Below are 11147 nucleotides of genomic sequence, written 5' to 3'. Positions count from 1 at the left end.
GCTAGCTCCTTTCCTAAATGTCCATCTTGTTCCCCTTCTCTTCCAGTCTCTCCACCATCTTGTTCCCCTTCTCTTCCGGCCTCTCCGCCATCTTGTTCCCCTTATATTCCGGTCTCTCTGCCACCTTATTCCCCTTCTCTTCCAGTCTCTCCACCATCTTTTTCCTCTTCTCTTCCGGTCATGCTGCTGTCTTGCTCCACAGGTGCTCACTCCACTTCAGAAAAAACAGATCAAACTCCCCCATATCCGGGTCCCCAGCCTTCGAGTTCCGCATCGATTCCCAGGTTGTATCCCCCACTGCCAGTGTTGCCTCCTCCGTCCCCTCCTTCAAACCCGCCACCGTTCTACCCACTGTGGCTAGCACCCAAATGGTCTAGCCCTCCCATACCCCACTCTAAGTCACAGTGGTCTCAAGCTCAAGTGATGGCTCCTCTGAGAGAGGTGGTGGGGGCTGAAGGGGTGGTGCAGGTTCATGTTCCCTTTTACCTGGCAGACTTGTTCCAAGTGGAACAGGGATTGGGGTCCTTCTCCTCCAACCCCGTAATGTTCACTAAACAGTTTAAATATCTCACTTGAGCTTACAAGCTCACCTGGCACGATGTACATATAGTCCTCCAATCCACCCTAACCCTGGAGGAATATGACTGTGTCACGGCGGCGGCACAGCACTGTGCCAATGAGGCCCATGCCACAGATGAACAGGAACCTATGGGCAGGAAGCCTGTTCCTCTAAGGGAACCCCTGTGGGATTAAAATTCTCCCAAGGGTGAGGCGTGCCGGGATCGCATGGTTCGCTACTTGTTGGCAGGTATGAACTCAACCACCCAAAACACCATCAATTACGATAACCTTAGAGAGATTACCCAGAGGTCTGATGAAAACCCGTCAGAATTTCTCAAGCTCCTAAAAGAAACCCTAGGGGCTTTTACTAAGATTGACCTGGCCTCAGCGTTAGGTTCCTCTCTCCTGGACATGAATTTTATAACTCAGTTGGCTCCTGACATCAGGCGCAAGCTTAAAAAGGCTGAAGATGGTCCCCAGAACCCTCAAGAAGACCTGGTAGATATGGCATTTAAAGTTTTTCATGCCCGAGAGGACGAGAGTGAGAGGAGGTCAGCTGGCCGAATAGCGGAACAGACTCACGCCATAACAGCTGCTCTGCAGCCGGCTCATAGAGATTGACATGGTGTCCCTGAAGATTGACTCGAACCTCCAGGCCCTTGCTTTTGGTGCGGCGAAGAAGGGCACTGGGCACGGAAGTGCCCCAACCAACCACGCAGACCGACCAAACTGTGCCCCAGCTATGGTAAGTGAGGTCATTGGAGAGTAGACTGTCCACTAGAAGGTGGTCCTCCTCCAGCGGCAGAGCCCCGTGGGGGGCAGATGACCTCAAAAGCCTACCCTTCAGACCTGCTGAGCATCCTCAAAGATTGAAGACGCCTGGACTCGGACACCCCGATCACCCTTGCCGAGCCCAAGGCCAAACTGCAGGTAGCAGGAAAGCCCATCTCCTTGGTGGACATGGGGGCTATTTACTCTCTTCTCCCCTCCTTTAAAGGGCCTTTATATCCTGCCAGAGTCTCTGTAGTTGGGGTCATGGGAACCCTCTCCAGGCCTTTAGAGATGGGCCCAGTGGCCTGCACCTTTCAAAGCATCCTGTTTACCCATTCCTTTCTAGTCATGCCTTCCTGTCCTACCCCTCTGTTAGGATGGGATTTGCTCTATAAGTTAAGAGCCTCTATTTCCCTCCTACCTTCTGAATGCTTATAGGACACCAGAAGTTCCCTCATTGCTTTGGTCGGCGAAGAGGGGTTGGATGATGGGGACCTGAGTCTCCCAACCCCCTGGACTGCTGTTAGTCCGGTCGTGTGGGACATCTCCACCCCTGTAGAGGCAACTCACCACACCCCAGTTTTAATACGCCTTAAGGACCCATCCTGCTTCCCTTCTCGGCTGCAATTTCCTATTTCGCAGGCTCACTGAAGGGGACTACAGCCTATTGTTAATTGTCTCCTCTCGCAGGGGCTTTTGGTACCCATTAACTCTCCATGCAATACTCCCATCTTGCCGGTAAAAAAGCCTTCTGGAGCGTATCGCCTCATTCAAGACCCCTGAATAATTAACGAGGCTGTTATTCCCTTACACCCAGTGGTGCCTAACCTATATACTCTTCTGTCTCAGGTCCCTTCCAGTACCTCTCATTTTACTGTACTAGACCTTAAAGATGCCTTTTTCACTATACCTCTCCACTCAGACTCACAGCCGCTATTTGCCTTCACGTGGGAAGACCCTGACACTTGTTGGTCTAGGCAATTAACTTGGACAGTTCTACCTCAAGGTTTTAGAGATAGCCCCCATCTTTTTGGACAGGTCCTGGTGGAGGACCTCTTGTGACACTCAATGGGTGAGAGTACTCTCCTCCAATACATAGGTGATCTTTTACTTTGCAGCCCCTCGAAGGAGACCTAGGTTCTAGACACCACATCCCTTCTTAATTTCCTGGCAGACATGGGATACAGGGTATCCCCTGCCAAAGCACAGCTGTCTCTATCTCAAGTTACATACCTCAGGCTAGCTCTAACCCCCACCACTAGAGCCCTAACAGCGGACCGAGTGGCTGCAATTAAAGCTCTCTTGCCACCTACTTCAGGCGCCGAGATACTATCCTTTCTAGGGTTGGTAGGATTTTTCAGACACTGGGTGCCTAACTTAGCCCTCTGGCCAGACCGCTTTATGTGGCTGCCACAGAGACTCCTACTGGGCCACTAACTTCACCCACCGAAGTAGCTTCTGCTTTCAATCAGTTGCAGGATGCGTTGCTCTCATCCCCCCCGTTGATGCTCCCCAACTTAACTAAGCCCTTTACCCTATTTTCAGCAGAAAGGGCAGGGGTGGCAACTGGGGTGCTAGTACAGCCATAGGGCCAGGGTACCATCCTATTGCCTTTCTCTCCAAACAGATACCACCGCCAGGGGGTGGCAGCCTTGCCTCTGAGCCCTGGTAGCTGCGGGAAGTTTGGCCCGAGAAGCCCTGAAATTAACTCTCCAACAGCCCCTTACTGTGTATTCCCCACACTGGTTACATGATCTTTGGAGTCATAAATCCCTAGCCTCCTTGAGTCCTACAAGGGTACAGGAATTCCATCTTCTGTTCATTGAACATCCACAGGTAACCCTACAAGTTTCTCTGGAAATTGTTTATTCCCTCCTTCAAATTTAAATGATAATCTTGCCGGATAAAGTAATCTTGGTTCCAGGCCCTTCTGCTTCATTGCATTAAATATATCATGCCACTCCCTTCTGGCCTGTAAGGTTTCTGCTGAGAAGTCTGTCCTTATTCTTGATCTTTGCCAATTTTATTACTATATGTCTTGATGTTGTCTTCCTTGGGTCCCTTGTGTTGGGAGATCTGCGGATCGCCATGGCCTCAGAGACTATCACCATCCCCAGACTGGGGAAGTTTTCAGCATATACCTCCTCAAAGACACTTTCTGTTCCTTTCTCTCTCTCTTCTTCTTCTGGTACCCCTATAATGCGAATATCATTCTGTTTGGATTGGTCACACAGTTCTCTCAATATTCTTTCATTCTTAGAAATCCTTTTTCTCTCTGTGCCTCAGCTTCTTTGTATTCCTCTTCTCTAGTTTCTATTTTATTTATCATCTCCTCCACTGTATCCAGCCTGCTTTTAATACCCTCCCTCGTGCTCTTCAGCGACTGTATCTCTGACCTGAATTCATTCCTGAGTTCTTGGATATCTTTTCATATCTCCATTAGCATGTTGATGACTTTTATTTTGAACTCCCTCTCAGGAAGAGTCTTACGTTCTACATAATTTAAATCTTTCTCCAGAGTTATATTAATTTTACTCTGGACCAGGTTCCTTTGACGTTTCATATTTGTATATGGCGCCCTCTAGTGTTCAGAAGTTCTATTCTGGAGCTGCTCAGACCCTGAACCAATGTCAGGGGTCACAGGGAAGAGGTATTGGTGCCTGGGGGGAGGAAAGAGCTGTTCCCCGCTTTTGGGCTGCTGTGCCTGTCTCCACTGCCTTAACCAGTGGGCCGAGCACACAGGTTTAAGATTTTGTCCCAAAGCAGCCGGATATGGATCCCTGCTTTCCACAAGCAGCTGGAATCTCCATCTCTCCAGGAATTCTGCCTGTATTAACTTTCCAACCTGGTAGTCATGCAAGTATCATGAAAGCACCATGAAATGTAGGTTTGTGCTCCCAGAGCAGATCTCTGCAGCCAGATATTCAGCAGACCCAGGCTTCCACTCCCTCCCTGCTCCGTTTCTCTTCCTACCGCCGGTGAGCTGGGGTGGGAGAAGGGCTTGGGTCCTGCCTGGCCACAGCTTTGGTACATTACCCTGTTCCGTGACATCTGCTCTTTTCTCCAGGTGCATGCAGTCTGGCACCGTCCTCTTTCCTATCGTTTTCTCAGGATTAGTTGCACCAACTATATTTTCTAACTGTATCCAGTTTTAGGAGGAAGCCTCTGTCTCTCCTCTCACACCCCCACCTTTAATCCTCCCTTCACGGGAGTCTTCTAGCGGCGGCCTGCCCTAGCGGCATTTTAGTGTGGCTGTCCCATGCCCGCTTTTGGCCAGGGTGGCTGCCCAACACAACAGGAAAGTAAGAGTAACTTGGCACCACTCTTTCTGAGTCCTGGTTCCAAAATATGTTGGGAAGGCAGGAACTCTGCTCGGTGTGGCAAAGTACTCGCAGTGACATGTGCAACCTAAATCAGGAAAGTAACGTAAGTTTCAGTACACTCTATAGATATTAACAGGGCAGGCCTTATTGTGAACCTTCACTTTATGCCACTCTGGCAGGCCACAGAAGTCCTTGGCTGATAGCTCTTAGCCCTCTAGGCTTTCTCTGATTTGTCCAATGGGTGTTTGGACCGTATTTGCCTATGCTTTTAGTGGTTCTTATCTGTGGAGACCCTAGACCTTTCCTAGTCCTTCTTAAACCCATGCCTTCATCTGATTAGCTCTGTGAGTCATTTCTGGCTCTCTGGCTTTATCTGACTAACTGCTTGAGTCATTTGGGGGAGGCACCTCTCTCCTTTTCATCCCTCTCACCTTTGTCTTTCTGCCTAACAGAAACACCACAGAATTTTTAAGAACGTCACCATTAAATGTCACATGAGGAATCAGATCCTTCATTTCTTCTCTGAACTCAACCCTCACTCACTAGAATGTTGTCCTGTACATCAATCACCGCTACTTAGAAAAGTGAGAAATAAATTGCAGATATACAGAACAATCTTCAAGGGCTGAAATACATCATCTGTTCTCATATATACCATTGCCCACATAGACCCAGAATCAATGATGGTCAGGAAAAAATCTTGTATCATTAATTTTGGTTTACGGAATTGGAAGGAGGCTACAAAGGTAGAATGTATGCTGTTGATTAGAAATTAACTGCTGGGTTATTGAAAAATCCATAGAAAATTAAGCTACTTATAGGGATTTGGTTTTATTGTTTTCTTCCTCCTACCCCACTTGAAAATTCAATTCTTTTTTAATATAGACCAGTTTTAAAATGTGTTCTTATTAAAAAACAATTTGCCTATGGTTTGCTTTTCTAATCACTATGCATCCCAACAACTTTATTCATCTCAGTCAACAGTCAAAAGTACTTTTTTCTCATTCATTGTGAAAATAATGTAACAACATCAAAGATTAAAATAAACAAGGAAAAATATAATTCCACCCACCTACCACAAGAACTGTTCTTTAGCTTTTCATATTCCATTTCTGGCTTTTGACAATAAAGCTGTACTTTTAGAATGTGGAAATCTAATTATATACATACAATTCCATATTCTGCTTTTCTACCCTAACACCATAACTTCATAAACATGTTTCTAAGTTACCACATAATCGTTATACTTAGCATTTCAACACGAAATCCCATTAGGCTGACATGCCATGGTTTATATAGCAATTCCAAAAGTGTTAGATATTTAGAGTGTTTCAAATTTTTCTGAAGGTCTTTATGCAAAGATTTATTTCATTTATTCAATTAAATTATTTCCACAAGAGAAATTCCTAGGAGTGGGATTAGTGGGAAAAGGAATAGTTCTTTGGCTCTTGATATCTATTACTACAATGTAGAGCTCTTTTGGAGAAAATGTCAGAGAATATTAGGAATTGATATAGAAGCAGATCTTTACACTATTTAGTCAAGTTCAGCTATATCCACAAAAATTGAATGTATGTTGTATGACAGAATTTTAACATTATGAAGGTAAATATTTTAATCTACCAATTGCAAAGTACTTAGATGCTATTTACAACATTTTCATCAAAGCTTGCAACTCACCCTTGAGCACTCATGGACAGTGTCCATTAAATAATTTAGACCAACTGTTTCATCACCTGTAAGGCAAGGGAAATAATCTGCAGAATCAGATAAGGTGATGTTACTGAGGCTTCTAAAATTTATGATGCAATGGGGACAGAAAAAGATGGCAGCATGAGTACTGTGGTGGAATTCTTCTCCCAAACCTCATATATTTTGAAAATACAGCAAATACAACTCTTCCTAAAAGAGTGACCAGAAGTAACAGTACACCAGCCAGTCTACATCTGGGAGAAGTCAACAACTGACAGAAAGGGGTAGAGTAAAAAGCCACTACCCAGTGGGACCTGAGCACTAACCCCACCCTGGGTCGTGAGTGGGAGGAAAAGAATCAAAGCGGGGAGTGTGGTGGGGGGAGTGAAAGCACAGGACTGTTAAATACCAAGCCCTAGAAATCTACTCCAGAAGCACAGACCCACACTGCATGGTGCTCTGGAGATTAGAGGGGCTGAAAAGCAAAGTCTGAGAGTAAGACTGAGAACAGGTTCCCACAACTGGCTGCCCTGGGACAAAAGAAAAGCAGGCGCTTTAAAAGTCTGAAAGGGGCAAGGGTTTTGAAGAAGGGACAGCTGGACAAAATCATCCTAGCACACTCAGCGCAGCAGGCTGGGAACTTTCAAGAGCTTCAGGTGCCCTATCCCCTTGGTTGGCAATGCAGCCCCAAAGCCCCTCACCACAATAAGCAGCCTGCTGCTCCTTCCTCCATGCCAGCACCTGTGCACAAACCGGCTGTCCCTGCCATTGCTGCAGACAAGCTGGAGGGCAGACCCACTTACAGCAACTACGCAGCTTAGCAGAGAGGCTTTTCCCTGCCCACAGCCCATTGGCCCAGACCCAGAGGCTGCATCCTTTGCTCAGTTGACCGGAACAGACAGCAAAGACAGGTGCTGAGACTGGGACGCACAAAAGGGCCTTGTTCTCATGGCAGAACCCGCACTGCTTGCCTGTAAACCCCACCATCACCCTAGGCCATCCCAAGGGCCACCCTGCCCACAACACTTCAGGCGATTAATCCAAAGGTCGCTCCCTGTGCATGGTTAACTGGCACAGACACAGGAGACAGGCATCGTGACTGACAAGCAGGAAGGGACTTTGTCCCCCCAGCTGACACACACACCATTCACTGATGCCCACTCTCATTGCTCCAGGACTATGAAAAGGCAGAAGAACCTTGTTCAACCCAAAATCCCTCAGACACCAGAAAGAGGGCTCAGTGAGACTGAAATCACCAATCTTTCTGAAAACGAATTCAAAGTAAAAGTCATAAGCATGCTAATAGAGCTACAGAAAAATATTCAAGAGCTAAGGGACTAATTCAGGAGAGAGACAACTTAAATGAAACAAACAATGGAGGGATTTAAAAGCAGATTAGGTGAGGTGGAGGAGAGAGTTAATGGAAAACAAATCAGAGAATAGGGATACAGAGCAGCTGAGGCAGAGAGAGAAACAAGGATCTCTAGGAATGAAAGAATATTAAGAGAACTGTGTGACCAATCCAGAACAATATTCACATTCTAGGGGTACCAGAGGAAGAAAAGAGAGAAAAAGGGATAGAAAGTGTCTTTGAAGAAACAATTGCTGAAAACTTCCCCAATTTGGGGAAGGAAATAGTATCTCAGGCTATGGAAGTCCACAGATCTCCCAACACAAGGGACCCAATGACGAAAACACTAAGACATATAATTAAAATGGCAAAAACCAAAGACAAGGAGAGAGTATTAAAAGCAATTAGAGAGAGAAAAAAGATAACATACAAAGGAAAAACCCATCAGGCTATCAAAAAACTTCTCAACAGAAACCTTACAGGCCAGAAGGGAGTGGCATGATATACTGAATGCAATGAAGCAGAAGGGCCTCAAACCAAGAATACTCTACCTGGCAAGGTTATCATTTAAATTTGAAGGAGAGATTAAACAATTTTCAGAGAAGCAAATCTGGGAGAATTTACCTCCCACAAACCACCTCTACAGTGTATTTTGGAGGGACTGCTATAGATGGAAGTGTTCCTAAGGCTGAATAGCTGTCACAAGGTGAAAGAAAACCACAGTAAAGAAAGTAGAACAATTAATTACTAAGCAGAAGCAAAATCAAATCAACTACCTCCAAAGTCATTCAAGGGATAGAAAAAGAGTACAGAATATGATACCTAATATATAAGGAATGGAGGAGGAGGAGAAAAAAAAGAACGTTTAGGTTGTGTTTGTAATAGCATAGCAAGTCAGTTATAATTATACTATTAGATAGTAAGAGAATTACCCTTGAACCTTTGGTAACCATGAATCTAAAGACTGCAATGGCAGTAAGTACACAGACCTATTGATAATCACCCTAAATGTAAATGGTCTGAATGCACCAATTAAAAGACAATAGAGTCACTGAATGGATAAAAAAACAAGACCCATCTTTATGTTGCCTACAAGAGACTCACTTCAAACCCAAAGACATACACAGACTAAAAGTAAAGAGATGGAAAAGGATATTTCATGCAACTAATAGGGAGAAAAACGCAGGAGTAGCAGTACTTGTATCGGAAAAAATAGGCTTCAAAACAAAGAAAATAACAAGAGACAAAGAAGGACATTACATAATGATAAAGGGGTTGAACCAATAAGAGGATATAACTATTATAAATATCTATGCACCCAACACATGATTACCTATGTATGTGAAGCAAATACTAACAGAATTAAAGGGGGAAACAGAATGCAATGTATTCATTTTAGGAGACTTCAACACACCACTCACTGCAAAAGACAGATCAACCAGACAGAAAATAAGGAGACAGAGACACTGAACAACATATTAGAACAGATGGACCTAACGGACATCTACAGAACACTCTATCCAAAAGCAACAGGATACACATTCTTTTCAAGTGCACATGGAACATTTTCAAGAATAGATCTTATACTAGGCCACAAAAAGAGCTTCAGTAAATTCAAAAAGATTGAAATTGTACCAACCAACTTCTCAGATCACAAAGGTTTGAAACTATAAATAAATTATATAAAGAAAATGAAAATACCCACCAACACATGGAGGCTTAATAACATGCTTCTAAATAATCAATGGATCTATGACCACATAAAAACAGAGATCAAACAATATATGGACATAAATGACAACAATAATTCAACACTGAAAAATCTGTGGGACACAGCAAAGGTATGCTAAGAGGAAAGTATACTGCAATACAGGCCTATCTCAGGAAAGAAGAACAATCCCAAATGAACAGTCTAAACTCACAATTAAAGAAACTAGAAAAAGAAGAACAAATGAGGCCAAAAGTAAGTAGAAGGATGGACATAATAAAGATTAGAGCATAAATAAATAAAATCAGGAATAACAAATAATAGAATCAATGAAAGCAGGAGTTGGTTCTTTGAGAAAATAAACAAACAGATAACCCCCTATCCAGTCTTATCAAGAAAAAAAGAGTCTATGCACATGAACAGAATCAGAAATGAGAAAGGAAAAATCACTATTGACACCAGAAATACAAAGAATTATGAGAGAATACTATGAAAAATTATATGCTAACAAACTGGATAACCTAGAAGAAATGGACAACTTTCTAAAAAAATACAGCCTTCCAAAGCTGACGCAGGAAGAAACAGAAAATCTGAATAGACCAATTATGAGCAATGAAATTGAATTTGTAATAAAAAAACTATATAAGACACATCTGACAGCTAGCAAGAAAATAAGAACTTCAGTCCTACAACCACAAGCAACTGGATTCTGCCAACAAACTGAATAAGCTAGGAAGAGGATCCTGAAGAAACATGATCCAGCAAAGTACCATGCAATAGTTGACACCTTGATAGCAGGCTTGTAAAACCCCCAGCATAAGATCATGCTAAGCCTTGTGTGGATTCCAGACCCATAGGTACTATAAGACAATAAGTGTAACTACCACTAAATTTATGGTGATTTTTAACACAGCAATAGAAAACTGATACAAGCAGAAAAACACACAAATTTTAACTTGCATAATCCACTTGCCCACTGCTTTAATATACAATGTACTGTTTTATGATTTGCTAATTTTGTATTATTAATATGTGATGAATATTTTTCTGTATCATTAAATATTCTACAATAAAATTGTCTAGAGGCTATATAGGATACAAAAAAAAAGACTACATAAGAACAAACCGCCTGGACCAGATGGTTTCACTGCCAAATTTTATCAAACATTTACTGAAGACCTAATACCTATCCTCTTTAAAGTTTTCCAAAAAGTAGAAGAGGAGGGAATACTCCAAAACTCATTCTATGAGGCCAGCATCACTCTAATACAAAAATGAGGCAGACACCACAAAAAAAGAAAATTACAGACCAATCTTCCTGATTAATACAGACGCAAAAATACTCAACAATATATTAGCAAACCGAATTCAAAAATACATCAAGAGGATCATACACCATGACCAAGTGGGATTCATCTCAGGGATGCAAGGATGGTACAACATTCAAAAATCCATCAACATCATCCACATCAACAAAAAGGACAAAAAATACATGATCATCTCTATAGATGCTGAAAAAGCATTCGACAAAATTCAACATCCACTCATGATAAAAACTCTCAACAAAATGGGACAAATACCATTTTGACAAATACCTAGGAATAAACTTGACCAAGGAAGTGAAAGACCTATACCCTGAAAACTACAAGACATTCTTAAGAGAAATTAAAGAGGACACTAAGAAATGGAAATTCATCCCATGCTCTTGGGTAGAAAGATTTAATATTGTCAAAATGGCCAT

General features: G+C 43.1%; 1 long non-coding RNA gene across 7 annotated transcripts in view; it reads right to left on the bottom strand.

Moving 5' to 3' along the window:
* LOC140849179 (uncharacterized) overlaps positions 1–11147 on the bottom strand; it is a 42644-nt gene that overhangs the window by 19217 nt on the left and 12280 nt on the right. The window lies entirely within an intron of this gene.

The sequence above is a fragment of the Manis javanica genome, chromosome 4, assembly GCF_040802235.1.
Source record: "Manis javanica isolate MJ-LG chromosome 4, MJ_LKY, whole genome shotgun sequence".
Classification (NCBI taxonomy): Eukaryota; Metazoa; Chordata; class Mammalia; order Pholidota; family Manidae; genus Manis; species Manis javanica.
The sequence above is the reverse complement of the archived record's forward strand: the minus strand, read 5'-3'. Positions and strand labels throughout refer to the sequence as shown.